The following is an 18,089-nucleotide window of genomic DNA, read 5'->3' on the forward strand; positions in this document are numbered from 1 at the left end:
TGGGCATGAGAAGTGACTTTGTTATTCACATACATGATGCATAGTCGGAAACACATCAAGTCGTTGGAGGAAAACAGTACGAAGTCATTGAAGGGAAGGTTAATTGGAGGGGAAGGCCTGCTGTGCGAGGGCGCCATGGTGGTGTTGGCAATTCTTTCTTCATTCTTGGTATTTTTTTTTAATCATGATCAGTTTTCATTGTACATAAACTAGATCTGCCTTCAGGATTTTGCTATTTTGTCAACATGTTTCTGATTTTTTTGTGTGCACCTATGCTTGTTATTGTGCTATTGTTTTTAGCAACCCATACATAAGTAGATGGTAACATGTGGTATGAAAAGTAAAATACATATATAGTTTTTTTTTGCGGGAAAAATACATATAGAGTTGGCTTAACCAATCAGAGAAACATTTATATTCTCTCTAAAAACATGCAAGGATTAGTATTTTATGACCTCACACATACAAGTTAATGGATAAGTTGTACTTGACCGGCAAATTAAGAAGCAACATGGTGTTCTAATAATCTAATGAACACGGGCCGGAAATCTCTCTGCATCAGTTCGGGCTTTTGAATGAATTTGCCGGAGCATGAATTCAATAGAAATGAAGCCAAACTTGCTAATCTGGTAATATGAAACTGTCCTGGGTTTGTTTGTTGTTGCAGTGAACTTTGGGCTGGAGAACCTGGCCTCTCTGTCTCTAGCCGTGAACCTTATCATGTACTTCATGTTGGTCATGCACATCAACCTGGCGGACGCCTCCAACCTGCTGACCGACTACATGGGCACGAGCTACATGATCGCGGTGCTCATCACCGTCTTTGCCGACACCTTTGTGGGCCGGTACCAGACCGTGATCATATCCTCCCTGGTGGAGCTCATCGTAAGAATCTTTCCTTTCACTTGGTTGCATTGCAGCTGGTCGTTGATCCTCTCCGGTCTTGGGTTGGTTGAACTTGTTCCCATTTCTGCATGCATGCAGGGGCTCCTGCTGATGACGCTGCAAGCTCACTCCCCGAAGTTGCTACCGAAAGGGTGCAAATGGCCGGAGCCGACGTGCCAGAGGGTGGGCGGCCACAGCGAGACGCGCCTCTACGTCGGCCTGTACCTGGTGGCGATCGGGTCGGCGGGCATCAAGGCGGCGCTGCCGGCGCACTGCGCGGACCAGTTCGACGCGAAGCACCCCAGGGAGAGGCGCCAGATGTCCAGCTTCTTCAACTGGCTGCTGCTCAGCTTGTGCATCGGCGGAGCCGTCAGCGTCACGGTGTTCGTGTGGATCCAGAACGTGAAGGGCTGGGATAAGGGGTTCGGCGCCGCCACGGGCGTCATGGGTCTCGCCCTCATCGCCTTCCTCGTCGGCATGCCCCGCTACCGCATCTTCACGGCGCAGGGCAGCAGCGCGCTTCTCGAAATCTTCCGGGTACGTCAGCAAATCAACCTCGTCTAGCTAGCTTAGCTTCTTGACTATTTTCCGTGCTGTTTTCAGGTGTACGTTGCTGCGATCAGGAACAGAAATCTGCAGCTCCCTGAGAACCCTGCCGAGTTATACGAGATGAGCAGAAGCAAAGCTTCTCCCGAGGAGGAGTTCGTGTCCCACAGGGACAGGCCATTCAGGTTCCTGGACAGGGCGGCCATCGTGCAGGCACCGACGGCGGAGGCGCCGAACCCGTGGCGGCAGTGCCGGGTGACGCACGTGGAGCACGCCAAGACGGTGCTGGCCATGGTGCCCATCTTCTGCAGCGCCATCATCATGGGCACCTGCCTGGCCCAGTTCCAGACCTTCTCCATCCAGCAGGGCTCCACCATGAACACGTGGGTCGGAGGCTTCCAGATGCAGCCGGCGACGCTGCCCATCATACCGCTGGCCATGCTCATCTTCGCCGTGCCCATCTACGAGCGCCTCTTCGTGCCCTTCGCCCGCGGCATCACGGGCCACCCCAACGGCATCCCCTACCTGCAGCGCGTCGGCGTCGGCCTCGTGCTCTCCATCTTCTCCATGTGCATCGCCGCCGTCGTGGAGATGCACCGCAAGAAGGTGGCCGTCCGGCACGGCAAGCTGGACGCGATCCCGATGCTGGACCCGCTGCCCATGTCCGTCTTCTGGCTGGCCCCGCAGTACGGCGTGTTCGGCATCGCCGACATGTTCACCTACATCGGCCTGCTCGAGTTCTTCTACTCGCAGGCGCCGCCCGCGCTCAAGTCCATGTCGTCGGCCTTCCTCTGGGCGTCCATGTCGCTGGGGTACTACTTCAGCACCATCATCGTCAAGGCGGTGAACGCGGCCACCAAGAAGCACACGCTGAGCGGCGGCTGGCTTAACGGCAACAACATCAACCGGAACCACCTCGACCTCTTCTTCTGGCTGCTCGCCGTGCTCAGCTTCATCAACTTCCTCAACTATCTCTACTGGGCCAGTTGGTACAAGTACGTCAAGCCCCAGGACGAGGAGGACAATGTGGTCGCGCCAGTGGAGCAGCAAGTGTGACCAGTACTCGTGTACCAGTTACTTCTTTCAACATGCAAGGTTGATGGTTGTGTAGGTTTTTTGGTCGTGAAGTTGTCATGCACTTCATCCTCTTCTTTCTGTTGACGAACCTCGTCATTAAGTATTACCCCGTTCTCATGTACTAGTACAACTAGTAGAACGTCTGTGCGTTGCCACGGGCTTTTATAATAATTTTGTTGAGTTGTATAAATATAATGGATGTAAATTTTCACATGTAGAGATAAGAAAGCACGGGAATGCCGGTGCTTTGTCACGTGCTACGAAAATATTTTGCTAAAATTATGTAAACACAACTCATGTCAAATTTTACATGCAGAGACGAGATAGCACGGGCACAATCGGGGTATTTGTTGAAGTTCAATTCACTTGCAATGTAAAATTGATAAAAGAGATAAATTAACAATGTATACATATAGAGCGATGATCCAATTAAAATTCTATTACAAATTAATATCTATTGTTTCTTGTTGTTATGTTTACGCAATTCTCACACAATATTAGAAAATGGTGTTTTTAGCTTCATTCACACAATATTTAAGCAAGTATAATAAAAACTTTTTCCTGAGCCTACATTACATTGGTCAGCTACATTTTAATCTTACTTTATATCATAATAAATGTGCTGATGTAATCATGGAGTAGTGCTTCTAGCAGTGTTGAGAGTATTCACAGAAGTGACCATAATCCATAGTACTGTCTACTACTCTTGTGTTGCTCTTGTTGCAAATCCCAACCCCCACCCGCGCTCACTCTCAACCCTCACTTTGATCACAAAGTCCACTGACTCGCGTTCTAAGTGAGCCAGTTTTCGACACCGGCATGACGCCATAATCCATAGTACTATCTACTACTCCTGTGTTGCTCTTGTTGCAAATCCCAACCCCCACCCGCGCTCACTCTCAACCCTCTCACTTTGATCACAAAGTCCACTGACTCGCGTTCTAAGTGAGCCAGTTTTTGACACCGGCATGACAGTTAGCAAGGGACAAGGTGGGAAACCGCCTACAGATGTTATTCACTACATGCATATAGCAATTTTTTTCTAAGTAGATAATGCTACCCGAACATGCACTCAATAAAAAGATAATGCTAGTCATCTTATATATATCATCAAAATTTTGCCTGCACCAAATTTGTACAAAAACAGAAGACAAAAACACCTTAATGTGAGATATGATTTTCTAATCCGGCGGCAGCGCCACTCCCTTGATAAATCATGAGCTTGTGCTCTCAATTTACATGCTTGATCATTCTCTTCCCCGTCAGCCTCCGCCTCCGCTCCCCAGCCTTGTTGCCCTCCTCCCCTGACATCCTTGGGCGGCGCCTCTCCCACCTCCTCATCTGGTAAATTATCATAGTAATCAGGAAACTATGGCATCATCACAATTATCCATGCTTTTATAGGATCTATCAATTCAAAATAAGTGAAAATTAGTTCTGCCAAATTAGTTCTGCGAAGACTAAAGGCAAATTAAAATTGAAGGGGCTTCTTTAATAAAGGCAGCATGTTATACTTTGCCACTCATGAGTTGCAAGCACGTTGCTGTAGTTGGATAGCCACAATCGGCATCCTTCAACGGGCCATCACTGGCTTCAAGTAAGTCTCGTACAAAGTTTTGTCACTTTCTCTAGATTTTTGGCCCTAAATCATGGGCGTTCTCAGTACACGCACCTCTGAAAAATAGAGAGCACCCATATAAGCTTAAATGCTTGGCCGAGGTCGGCTTAAAAAACGGACTTCTTCCTTGGTTGTTGTAGAACTACATGGCCTGAGCTGCAGTTATTTTATATATGCTATTTTGCATTGCCAACGTTCATGTGTCACCTCCAACCTGCATCAGCAAAATATGTAGGCCTTAGTAGTATACTGGACAACCCCAAACCTAATGGAATTGCATAATTTCCATACACCTGCATCAGGCTTGCCTATCAACTACTCAGGTAAGAGTTGAAACCGAGCTCAACCGGTAAGCAAAAAAAAAAAAATCAGTTCAGGAAAAAATGTCGTGCCCTTCTCGAGTCTCGATAGTATGCAAGAATCATGCCTAAACACTATGTGCAGACATGGTGAGAGATGCCACCACATGTCACGGTTGTAGACCAGAAAACAGCTAGCCATTCCTATTATACAGATTTGCAAGTCTTAGGATGTGGTAAAATTCTAGGTAAGCAGGTTAGCACTGCCGTACTTGTCAATTGGATCAATACGGCTGTTATACATCTCTGACCTCCTCAATCCATCTGTAAAAGAGCAAATCATGTAAGGCTTGATTCATATAACTAAGTGTGCATGTGCAATGCACGTCTTGTCAGGAATAAAAAAAAATTGAATACACAAAGCTAATGTAGAGAAACCTGCAGAGAAAACCAGTACCAGGACATAGTAAAATAAACGTGCATTGACCATATATGACTATAAACGACACAACTAAGAAAGCAGTTCCATGCTTTCATGTGACAAACTTCAATAATGCTTAGTAGTTTGTACAATATAATATAAGCAAATATGAAAATGAAATATGGTAAAATCACCCATCCATGGCAGTTTAACCAAATTATGCAAGTTAACAAGGCAGAAGCAGAAACAGAGTTTTAGCATGTTACCTTTCAAATGACTGTAAGATATCTAACATCAAGGAGTGATCCTGAAAGTCATACTCATAGCAGCCAGAGAGGACATTAGCGACCTCCGTAGGTAAATTATACAGGAACATCGGTTTCTCTTTCTTCAGGACAACTGACTGATAAATCTCATCTGGTGATTTGGCACACCAAGTCTGAACGCCACTGAACATCTCAAGAATGCTACAAGCGAAACCCCAACGAGTCAGTCTCGTAACTAATTGGGCCTCTGATGTTTGGTCGCCAATGTTCTGGGGCATGTAATTTGGAGTCCCAAGTCTTTGGATAAGATCTGGATTTGGCAGCGGAAGTCCAAACAGCAAGGATGGAATCCCAAATCCCCAGCACGGCATGGTCATTGTCATCAAGGAGAAAATTACAAGACTGAAGATTCTGAACAAATATTCCCCTGGAGTGTAGTTGTAGCACACCATGCGGCAAATCGGTGCCATATCAGCAAGTTACAGGAAATCATAAAAATATGAAGTACTACTGAAGAAAACATCTTCTAAACAGAGCATCTGAAATTCAGTGCATACAGTCAGAGGCATGTTACCTCCAGAAATCCCTATCAAAAGACACTGGTTTCCTTCCACGCATTACATATGCCAAAAGAAACTAAGCATAACTTTAACACATTTAGTTGTCTAGATAACCAGATTAAATCATAAGCATTACATGGTTATATTTCAGTGAAAAGGAATACTGTTTAATAATGATTGCCAATGCATGTCAGCATGCATAATTCAAAAACCACACCCTTAATCATTGAGGGGGCACATACATTTATTTTCAGAGCCTGCAACTCATAATGAAATGCTAGACAAGTTTATTGTCCTACTAAATATATGAGGAAATTATCAATGTCAAAGTTGTTGTGTCTAATGCCAAAACTAACTACTATATTAGGTTTGGTTACTGAGATGGTGTTCGGTGTGAAAATACTTGTGTAATTAGAACAACAAGAACTGTAAATGTATGGATTTGGATTTCACAACTTAATGCCAACTAACACTGCATTAGAAAGAAGGAAAGCCTGGTCCAGTATACTTTGCAATGAAATTTGATTGAATCATTAAATTATCCAGAGCCATGTTGAACAATACCCGGCGAACGTTCGCTGGTGATGAGGTCCCAGTGAACACACACAGAACCACACAATCAAGATCCTGTGGATGGCTGCTTCTCAAAAAATTGCACTAAATTAAAGAACTGCCATGGCAGTTTATAAAGAATGCCCCTTGCCCCTACCCTAAAAACTACCACCCGAGTCGTTCACATATGCCATTCCTGGCATACAAACGGCATCTTGTTTTTTTCACTTTCCTAAACAAAAAGCAACAAATACATACTCGCCATTTCAGTTTGACAATAACAACAAGCTACGTTAAATACTCAGTTTTAAAAAAGCTCATGTTTCAAAATAATGTAGCAGCCTAGAAACTGAAATATATTTTATGCTTTCAGAGCTAGTGATTTGCAAACTTCCCTCTGTAATCTAATTTGTAGTCACACTACAGAGTGACTTTTCTTTAGTTAAATAGCTTGTGCTAGCTTGCTTGATGGTCGTGCATTTTGTGAGTTGATGAGTTGAACGATTTGGTGGGTTGGCCAACATTTGTGAAGAAACGAAAGGTCCCACTTATTGATGATGGTGAACAAACTAATACTCAAAATTGATACGAGGCAAGGCATAAGCTAATCAGGATTGCTGATTATGACCGGTCCCTTGTTTAAAAAATTGACATGTCAACCATGTAAGAAGATAACCATAACTCCAATGGGGGCAAAAGATGCATCAGGAAAAATGAGAAATATTATTGGGGCAAACAATATGCAAGATGGCTATCTGCTCAGGCTAATGATGCAACTCGGCAAGTAGATGGCATACGACTGCTACATTTGTTTCACTCTACAGACATTCAGACGGCAAAATCAGTGAGCTCACATGGTCTAACAGTTGGGATCAATAAGCTACAACTTATCATAATTGGAAATCCTTTTTCATATAAACCTTGTAGATCACAAACTTACGACCTGAGCATGTAAAAGGAATATTTCAATTGAAAGGGACCAACAACAGGGTGTTTTTTTACCTTGGTGCTACATGGAGGTGTCCCAGGAGTACGCCAATGAAGGGCCCGTCGGACCAAATCTTATTTATATTTGGAGCATGGACCTTGAAGATACCCTGCAAATAACATGGAAAATACAAGTGACTTTGTACAACAAAGCTGATCCTATTGGAAAGTGCCTACTAATTCAAGATGAGCGGGTAAGAAAGCATCAGACTAATATGGTGCAGATTTTGATTGGCTTACTATGGTACATGTAACTTTGAAATTGCCGTGAAGAAGCTAATATTCAAGGCACAAATGTGATCTGAGATACAGTATAAATTGACAAGTAGATCTCAATTTGTCATCTGCTTTGAAATTAATTGGAATATAGAGAACTCTGCCACAAGGAACCGCACCCATAGCAGATCAGTCTGAATACAGGTAGCAACAAATCGAATTTTTGCATCACAACCTTTTCAGTTTCTAAACGGAGAGAAGGGAGGAAAGAGCCAGGAAGTCTTACCAAGAAGAATTGGTGTCCGAGACGAAGTCATACTCGAGGGACAGGTAGTTGAGGTACCCGTCCATGTCGCCCACCACGCCGTCCTTCCGGAAGAACTCTGCCCCGCCGATCTTGCCCCCCTTCTCTCCCCTGCCACGCGCCACGCCGGCGAGCTGCCGATCCTTGCCCGTGGCGAGCTGGCGCTGCAACCAGGAGTACGCAGAGGTGGAAGAGAAAGTGTGGCTTGGGGTTTGGGCGGGCGTGGCGAGCAGGTCATGCCGCGGCCCGAGCAAGACGTCGGCGTGGACGGGAGCAAGCACAGGCGAGGTAGTACCGGAGGAGCCATGGGACCAGACGTGATGGAGGAGCCCGTCAAGGCTGACGACCTCGACTAGGCGGCTGCAATCCAGTCGATCTTGGGGATGTGGGACTCCGGAGGCGGCTGGCGAGCCCTCCATGGCCACGAGGCGGCCAGCTCCACCGCAAGATCCAGGGCGGCTTGGCAAGGGAGAGGAGTAGCGTGCTTCAGGACGGCGTCGACGGCGTGGTGGTCGCAGAAGATGGGGGCGGCGGCGGCGTGGTGGTTGCAGAAGATGGGGGTGGGGGAACCCTAGCGCTTGCGAGGGGCTCGGGGACAGGAGGATTGGTGCGAGGAGAGAAAAGGGGGCTCGCTTGTCGAAGTGTTTTTTTTGGACGGGAGAAAATCAATGTGAAGAGATGGTGGTACGGTAGTAAAAAAAACCTACGAAACAAAAAGCTCGAAGGTGGGAGGAGGACGAAAATAAACCAGGCGAGGTGGAACAAAAATTAACCGACGGAGACTACCAACTGCTCCATCTACTTACCACTATAAAAGGAAGAGAGGGGCAGATCCAAACAATCAGGCCCATCCATCATCAAGATCTAATGGTCCTTAATCCTTCGATATTTAACGCTCCCAACCACGCACGCATTAAGCCACTGACAATCCATCGATCGCTAACCCTGCCCTGCCGTTCGGAAAAAAACCGCACACCCGCACGATTCCCCCACACGACCTCTCGCCCACGTAGCCTCCCGCACACCCGCACACCAGTATCGATCGCTAATCCATCGATCCTCCTCACGCGTCGTTCGTCCCGCACCCTCCCGTCCATCGTCGCGCCCTTCGCCGCGGGAGCCGCCCGCCGCGGCGATAGCCGCAGGAGCTGCCGCCGGAGCCGCCCGTCGCGCCCTCCGCCGCGGGTCACCGCGGGAGCCGTCGCTGGCGCTGCCCGTCGCGCCCTCCGACGCCCGAGCTATCACCGGAGCCGCACGTCGCGCCTTCCGCCGCAGGTCGCCGCCGGAGCCACCGCGCCTTAGCCGCGGGAGACCCCTTCCCCGCGGGGGAGCCGCCGCGCCTTAGCCGCGGGAGACCCCTTCCCCGCGGGGGAGCCGCCGCGCCTTAGCCGCGGGAGACCCCTTCCCCGCGGGGGAGCCGCCGCGCCTTAGCCGCGGGAGACCCCTTCCCCGCGGGGGAGCCGCCGCGTGAGCCGCCTGAGCCGCTCAGCTTGGAGTCCTCAACCGCCGCCGCGCACGCAGGTGAGAGCAGCGCGACCCTAGAGGTTCCTATTGGGTTGGGTACCGTATTGATGGTTGATGCGTCCGGCGGGTTGGGGATTGGGCTACAGGTGCCGCGACGGAGGGGGAGTACGATGAGGTTCTGGGGCAGCTCTCCTCTCTCACGCAGAAGGTGCGGACACACACCGGCAACCCAGGCAACCAGTGGGACCTCATGGACCGCTACCTCCAGGTTCGTCCCCTCCTCCTCATGCTCCGCCTGAATCGCGATGGGGAATGTGTTGTCTGATGCGGGTGGATTTGGTTAGATTCTCGAGCTGGAGGAGGCCATCGCGTGGATGATGGTCATCCATGTCACTGGGACCAAAGGGAAGGTGAATCACGAGATAACATGTAATAACTCTCTCCAATTACAATACCAGATATTGTGACGCTTTCATTTCTACTATATTGTTTGTCAGTAATGGGGCATTGGTTCTGACATCTAAGCAACTATTGTGCAACAATGAAGTTTTACCAAATCAATAGTTTAGTGCTATTTGGCACTGACATGCAGTGTAACCAGTTACAGAGTTCCCCAATCTCTTCTTAGACTGATTTGCCACTGTGCAGTTGGTGCCAAGGATTCGGGAAGGTGAACTAATACCAAGAACCATGTCGCCGGATGATTCCGGAAGAGATGGTCCTGATAGTCGAGGTATTCGAGACTTCCATGTTAACTGTGCTTGGTTATTACATAACCTCCACCATATGCAATTGATTATTACATAACCATCACCATGTTGTTAACTATGCTTGGTTCAAACATTCAAATTTCAGTTAAGTATTTTCTCTCTGGAAAGCATGCAAAATAAATATATCAATTTTGTTATCTGGACCTTTAATGGCCTTCCTTTATATCCATGCATTTTCTTTTCCGTTCAGTTGTAATTATTTTACCATTTTCTTCTTGAAACAGATAAACGGTGCATTGGGTGAACTTGTTACTACAGGATTTCCACATTCATTCTATCCCATTACTCATTTGCTTCGTAAGTTCCTACCATATGGTTTATGTTGATTTATTCTACTCATAATCATAATTCACTCGCCGCTGTCGCCGCCACTTTGAGGCCTTAGCCACCAAGCGGCATCCTTTCTCGTGAGGCTTAATTTAGGACATGCTTCTCTGAATTTCTATGAGATTAATTCAGTATATGTTTCTCTGAATGTTATCCTGCCAATCGGTAGTTGTTTGATGATAAGCTTGTCGATTTCCAGTTACATTATATTAGTCAAGTTTGAAGGTTCTGAAGTATGAACTTTGAACTACTATGTGTGTCCACTCCATAAAGAAGAAATGATACTCTATTTTATTTTTTAAAATAAATGACAATTATATTTCCAAATGTTTACATCATTGCTGTAGGGCTGGACAGCTCTGAACCCCATATTTCAGGGTCACTATGGTTGGTGATAAACGATTTTACGAGCATCAAAGTTTGTCCTACAATATATCTATATGGCATCCAGCTTAGCAAATTTTCATATTTTTGATAAAATGGAATTCCTTTTACTCGCAAAAAAAAGGAATTGACCTTCAATTAGTGTTTAGAGAATTCACTAAAAGTTGTTATAGGATTTATAATCGACTTAAATGAGATTTTCCATTTTATGCTCTTCAAATCATATTTCATATATATGGAGCCGCTCGCCGCGGGAGCCGCTGGAGCCGGAGCCGCCCGCCCCGCAACGCCGCCACGGGGTTGAGATCGTATGGTGATGTACTGGTGGCCCTGGAGACATACAAGATCGATGAGGTAACATGTCGTTCAAGTTTCACTACGACAATTTGATTGATCTAGGCTATGACTGTGTTCAAAGGTCGTGAATCTGGTAATGTCGTATGCATGCATGTGTGTTAACTGTTTTTGTTGGGCATCTTCAGAGATGCTCAGAACATCCATACATGTGTACGATGACTATGCCGCAGAGGACGATGAGCATGAGGAAAAGCTGAAGAAGGAAATGTTTGTGTTGTTCGTCTTAGCTACTTGCATGAGCTCTCACCTTTTTGATTCGTAGAATGATGAACTGACCACGATGATCTCACGCTGCTTTGATTTGTAGATTGACGACTTCCCCACATATTATGGTTCATAGGTTGCTAAATCACCCTTTTTGTTGCTTGCGCCTTAATTCGGTAATCCATCTACTAGCCTTTTGTTGAACAACACAAGTGAAATGTATGCAAGTACACAATTTATTTTAGGTTCGAAAGGCACTTAAGAGTTAAGACACTAGCTATAAACCTACCAACAAGGGGAATGTTTATGTGTCTGTGTGCAGTGTCCTTCTAATCGGTGGGGGTTATAAAGTGTGGCTGTGGGCACTTAATTAAGCATAATCCTGTTGTGGCAGAGGAGGAACCGGGTTTACCTCCAATGAAGAGAAGCATTGTTAGCTAATTTTGCCTCTTTATCGAGTGGGTTATTGTATTGGGAGCTGCCAGTGCTTATTGTGGTGTCATATACCAAAATTTCTTTTTAGTTCATCAGTTTAGTCCAATCTTGCAGAACAAAAACAAATAAAGTGCATAGAAATATTGCATTTGATAGAATTTATATGATGTTTCAAGGAACCGCGTGCTGCACTCTATGTTGTCATGTTGAATGGAAGCAACAACGGCACCGAGGAAACATGAGTTTATCGTTCAAAAGAGGTCTCTGAAATTTTAGAGGGTTGTGGTATATGAATCATTGCTGGATGAGGAAAGGAGTGGGGGAGGATCTGCAGGTGTGTATTGTAGAACTTTACTGATGTAGGCGTTGATTTCATTTGCAAGATTCTGTATTGTTCTTTACCCATCTGCTCCTGGAATTGTGTACTAATTATGATTTGTTGAAGTTTCATGCAGCATTGTACGATGGATTTATATGGCTGCCTGACTAGGTAAAAGAGCTATATATTTTAGCATTTCTAATTCAGATAATCTATTTCTTATGGACCTATGAAACCTTAATGTTAATTCACAAAGCTCGGTCTTGCAAGAAAAACAAAAGGCAGCATAGCTGTGAGAAGATAACATATATCTTGTTTACTTTGTTGTAATTTGTGTGCTAACTTGGTCAGAGTTTTCCTATTTTGTAGTTTATGAAAAAAAAGTCATGTTGTAGAAGATTTGCAAAATGTTCATCAAATTTTGGTTTATATTTCTGCCTAATATAAGAGCTCTATTTTCCCTGTTCATCCAACACCGCCCTTTTGATTGCAGTTCTTTCCTACACATACAGCTGAAACTTACAATTTAAACCCTTGGCCGATGCAAGAGATTAAGGATTAAACTCATGGCGTCTAAAAAATTAGCTTGGGCTGTAAAAGGATCTAAAAAACGGACTCTGAATGTCCTGTCAAAAGTGACTGACTCTGATAAACATTGATAATGGCATTTTGATCTAAAAAGTGGGCAGCCGATTTCCTAATTAACTAACTCTGAACGTCCCATAAAAAATAACTCCAAACGTCCAACTTATATTATGTTGGTGCTTAATACTAGGATGCTGGTGCCTGCATACGAGCTGATGTTCGGGAAGCCATCCCTCCACAGACTCTTTGAGGGCTACTTCAATCAAGCCGGGAGGGGGAACGCAAGGGGTCATTTTGAAGATGCTGCAAGATCCTCATGTTAATTTGATCACAACTATAGGAGACGCCCTGTGGGTGTCGTTTCTTCACACATAAAATATATTTTTTGGGCACTGACAACCATGTGCTCACATTCTTACATATTTATTATTTTTTGAAAATGTGACACCAACAACTAATGATGAACACATTCGTTTACTTATTTACATTGGCATTTTTTTGTCACCGGGACAATTTTATTGCCATGCATGATTTTGTTTATGAGACTATTCAGGCATTTCTGAGCTTCTGTAAAGATGAGTACTACAAACCCTTGCTTGTTCTCTCGGACTAGGCCTACCGCAAGCTTACCTCGACTGATTTCGGTGGCCCAAAGTGGCACTAGCTCGGAGACGACATCAACAAGCTCCTGGAGACTTGGTTGGTGGTGAGGCGCCTAGGCGATCTTGTGGATGGCTTTGAAATTCAATGGCATAGAAAGTGCAGAGGGAGAGGCGTGAGCAGTGGCGGTGTGCCTCCAGCATCTCTCTCACACATGAGCATTTGTGGCTAACAGAGGGCATGCGAGAGGAGAAGCGGGCGTTTGTCTGTTTTGGGAATTACAAGGATGGCACAATATCCAGGGTATTGTTGGATGTTAATTTATTTCTATGAGTTTGATCAAAGTTTGACTTTTTTGAGCTGAAGTTTGACTTTCATAAACCTAATATAACATAGCGATACAAAGAAAGAAACTCAACGGTATTCATCAAAGAGGCGAGCACCTGGAGCTTTCTTGGTTGCGACTGACCCTCCCCCGTGCTATAGTGACAGGAGAGGCGAAAAGGAGGTTCCCCTCGATCCCTCGCTCCGCCGACGGCTGGATCGACGGTTCCCTCCCTCTCTGGCCGCTACTTCAGCGACAAGGGAGTGGGGGGGACCTCAGATCTGTGCTTGAAGCGTGTAGATAGTAGGGTAGTTGTCTCCGGCGGCGTTGGCTGTTTTTTATGTATGTCATCTTATACTACCATCAACAACATAAGTATACGTGAGTATGAGACATGCACACAAGGTATATTTGATTGGGAGTGGATGAATCTTTGAAAAGAGCATTAGCGGAGACGTGCGTTGCACGTGCAAGCTTACTATTAGGAGTAGAGATACGTATGAGTTTGCTGGCAAGGTCATGAAACTCACAAGTTTTCTGTCATTTAGTTTTTTTATTTAAAATATCAGTTTTGCTAATCCTCAACCAACTATAATATTTGCTCGCCCGAGCCAATTTTGTAGAGGGAAAAGCACGACTCCAAGACCGAAGAAGGTGGCCTCGGCCTTAGGGAGAGGGGTGGAGGTTGTTGGTTCTGGTTAGGGCTGAACCAAAAGCTCGTAGCTCACGAGCTTAATGAGCGCTCAATAGTTCGGCTCGTTAAGCTCGTAGCTCGCTTCTTAATGAGCAGAGCCAATCATTGATTTTAGTTCGTTAAGCTTAACGAGCTTAACGAGTGAGCTAACGAGTTTCACGAGTAGCTCGTTAAGCTCGTTAGCAACAACATAACACATATTTTCATAGTACGTGACAAACTTTTTATAGCATCTCAGCCCATCTATTTAATCTAATCGACATATGAGGCAACAAACTACTTCATTTCTTTTTATAGTCACCATATTTCATCTTGAAAACCATACCTACACATTCATCATGTATATCGTAACACATTATAATCTATTAACGAGCGCTCACGAGCGCTCACGAGCTTAACGAGCTTCAAACGAGCCGAACCGAGCAGGGTTTTCTGCTCGTTAATCTTAACGATCATAACGAGCCGAGCCTTAACGAGCACGAGCTTAACGTGTACGAGCTTAACGAGCCGAGCTGCTCGTTAGTCCAGCCCTAGTTTTGGTGTCTGTGGGTGGGTGTGGGTGGATGGATGAGTGTGTGTGTGTGTGTGTTGGGGGGGGGGGGGGGTCGGAGCCGGTTTAGAAGGATGGACGATGCGATGGCTCAAACAACATAGGGTAGACAAATGGTGCGCAACATCGACGTTGGCTGGCGGTTTAAGAATGCATGGCCATCTCCAGAAATTTATGGCCCAACTGTAAAATGTACATGAGGGATACAAATGCATGGCCGTCTCCAGAAATTTTTGGTCCAAGTGTGAAATGTACATGAGGGATACAATTGCATAACAACGATGTCTGAGTGGCAGTTTCAGAAGGAAGATGAACAATACACCTGATGGGGTCTAAAGATGAACAAATTTGCAATAGAAATTAGATGTAGCTATATTTTAATCGATTGAGAAATAATTATTAATCAATCAACTGACATCACTAATGGCCTGGTTTGTAAGAAATTTGGGCCAAAAATCACACGATTGATAAGAGACAACTGTGCAACAACCTGAAAGAAAAGAGAAACAACAATGCCGACACAGGCCAACTAACACAACCACTATGACATTCAGTGTGTCGTCAAACATTTTTCGTATTCAAACTGAATCAATTAAGAAGGTGGGAGATAATTTAATTACGGGCATGGTTAGTCATGTTCAGAATTGTGTTTTGGCTCGACAGCAAAAACATGTTGTGGACTCGGATAAATTACATAGAGGGAAGGATGGAAGAATACACATGATTTGTGGGCCGGAGATTATCGAGTCAAATAGAAACAAATGGGTTGTGCCTGCTAGACGTCAAGATCAGAAGGAAAATATATGTGCCCAGACGAAAATGTGGTGCAAGGTTAAATCAAGAGTTCTAATTGGTTTAACGTGTAAAGAGAGGAGTATGAACATGCATGCGTTCAACAATCAGTTGATTAGCCAGGAGGAGCCACAACCGGCTAAAATAGTTCCCAACTTTCGTACTCCTCCATGCATAGTTTTTGTAGGTTCAATTCCAATTGCAATTAGTACTTGATTATTAGCCTTAGTTGGTACGTGTGTTACAAGAAGTCTTGGAGGACACGTCTTTTCATCATATAGGAAAGAGAAACAGCATAGATCTTGTGCGTTTGTTTTAGTAGGTAAGATTTAGTTTTCCTTTCTTCTTGTCTATAGACCAGGCTGTGGCGTGTGTTTGTGCCATATAAAAGGCAAAGGCTTCGGCCGTGTAAAGGGGAGATTTTTTTAGTTTTATTGGAGTTATGAAATATACAGAAAGACGTCTGAGTCCCGGATGACCATATCGTGTATATTAGCTGTGATTTTCCTATCGAGAAAATTTACTAGCGACAGAGGGTTGATCATCACATTGACGCCTACGTGCTGATCCGAGGAGATCACTATTTTTGTTCGTGAACTTTCATACGCGGGTGAGAATTATTCTTGGAGGTTGCTAGAAGGAATTATTGATCGAGCATCACCGTGAAAGATCGGGCCATCTACATGCACAAATTAGTGTCTCGCTAGTTTGTGCTTCATCAAGTGGTATTCAGAGCAAAGGTTAGTCACGGCGACACAGTTTACAATATCGTCTATGGAGTCGAGCATCAACATGTTGAGCAAGAACATATTGATGGAGGAAGAAGGCATTGACGAGGTCACTCTTTTTTACACTGATGACCCACAAGTGTAGGGAATCTATCATAGTCCTTTCGATAAGTAAGAGTGTCGAACCCAACGAGGAGCAGAAGGAAATGATAAGCTGCTTTCAGTAAGGTATTATCTGCAAGCACTGAAATTATCGGTAACAGATAGTTTTCTGATAAGGTAATTCGTAACGGGAAACAAGTAACAAAAGTAAACAAGGCGCAACAAGGAGGCCCAATCCTTTTTGTAGCAAAGGACAAGTCTGGACAAACTCTTATATAGAGAAAAGCGCTCCCGAGGACACATGGGAATTATCGTCAAGCTAGTTTTCATTACGCTCATATGATTCGCGTTCGTTACTTTGATAATTTGATATGTGGGTGGACCGGTGCTTGGGTACTGTCCTTTCTTGGACAAGCATCCCACTTATGATTAACCCCTATTGCAAGCATCCGCAACTACAAAAGAAGCATTAAGGTAAACCTAACCATAGCATGAAACATATGGATCCAAATCAGCCCCTTATGAAGCAACGTATAAACTAGGGTTTAAGCTTCTATCACTCTAGCAACCCATCATCTACTTATTACTTCTCAATGCCTTCCTCTAGGCCCAAACAATGCTGAAGTGTCATGTAGTCGACGTTCACATAACACCACTAGAGGAGAGACAACATACATCTTATCAAAATATCGAACGAATACCAAATTCACATGACTACTTATAGCAAGACTTCTCCCAAGTCCTCAGGAACAAACGTAACTACTCACAAATCATATTCATGTTCATAATCAGAGGGGTATTAATATGCATATAGGATCTGAACATATGATCTTCCACCAAATAAACCAACTAGCATCAACTACAAGGAGTAATCAACACTACTAGCAACCCACAAGTACCAATCTGAGCTTTTGGGACAAAGATTGGATACAAGAGATGAACTAGGGTTTGAGAGGAGATGGTGCTGGTGAAGATGTTGATGGATATTGACCCCCTCCCGATGAGAGGATCGATGGTGTTGACGATGGTGATGATTTCCCCCTCCCGGGGGGATGTTTCTCCGGCAGAACAGCTCCGCTGGAGCCCTAGATTGGTTCCGCCAAGGTTCCGCCTCGTGGCGGCGGTGTCTCGTCCCGAAAGCTTGCTTATGATTTTTTCCAAGGTAAAAGACTTCATATAGCAGAAGATGGGCATCGGAGGTCTGCCAGGGGGCCCACGAGGCAGGGGGCGCGCCCAGGGGGGTAGGGCGTCCCCCACCCTCGTGGACGGTGGGTAGCCCCCGTCTAGTATTTTCTCCGCTCAGTATTTTTTATTAATTCCAAAATTAACTTCCGTGGAGTTTCAGGACTTTTGGAGTTGTGCAGAATAGGTCTCTAATATTTGCTCATTTTCTAGCCCAGAATTCCAGCTGCCGGTCATTCTCCCTCTTCATGTAAACCTTGTAAAATAAGAGAGAAAGGCATATGTATTGTGACATAATGAGTAATAACAGCCCATAATGCAATAAATATCGATATAAAAGCATGATGCAAAATGGACGTATCAGCTCCCCCTATCTTAGACCTCGCTTGTCCTCAAGCGGAAGCCGAAATCGAAAAATATGTCCACATGTTTAGAGATAGAGGTGTCGATAAAATAAAATACAAACATGAGGGCATCATGATCATTCTTATAACAACAACATATATATTTTTTGTCATATTATTTCTTATACTAAAGTAA

The 18,089-nt window shown here is 44.9% G+C and overlaps 1 long non-coding RNA gene across 6 annotated transcripts; it reads right to left on the minus strand.

Annotated features, from left to right (window-relative positions):
* Positions 1–3,586: 3,586 nt before the first annotated feature.
* On the minus strand, positions 3,587–8,385 carry LOC123070610 (uncharacterized). Of its 6 annotated transcripts, XR_006433856.1 has the most exons (6): positions 7,714–8,382; positions 7,227–7,321; positions 5,113–5,539; positions 4,698–4,749; positions 4,181–4,340; positions 3,587–3,849 (listed from the first exon to the last, which is right to left on the minus strand). It is a non-coding gene; the product is annotated as an uncharacterized lncRNA (long non-coding RNA). The 6 variants fall into 6 exon arrangements; XR_006433851.1 differs by having other exon boundaries at positions 5,113–7,321; positions 7,714–8,385; XR_006433857.1 differs by having other exon boundaries at positions 3,587–3,915; positions 5,113–7,321; positions 7,714–8,385.
* Positions 8,386–18,089: the final 9,704 nt, after the last annotated feature.

Source organism: Triticum aestivum, chromosome 3B (genome assembly GCF_018294505.1).
Source record: "Triticum aestivum cultivar Chinese Spring chromosome 3B, IWGSC CS RefSeq v2.1, whole genome shotgun sequence".
Classification (NCBI taxonomy): Eukaryota; Viridiplantae; Streptophyta; class Magnoliopsida; order Poales; family Poaceae; genus Triticum; species Triticum aestivum.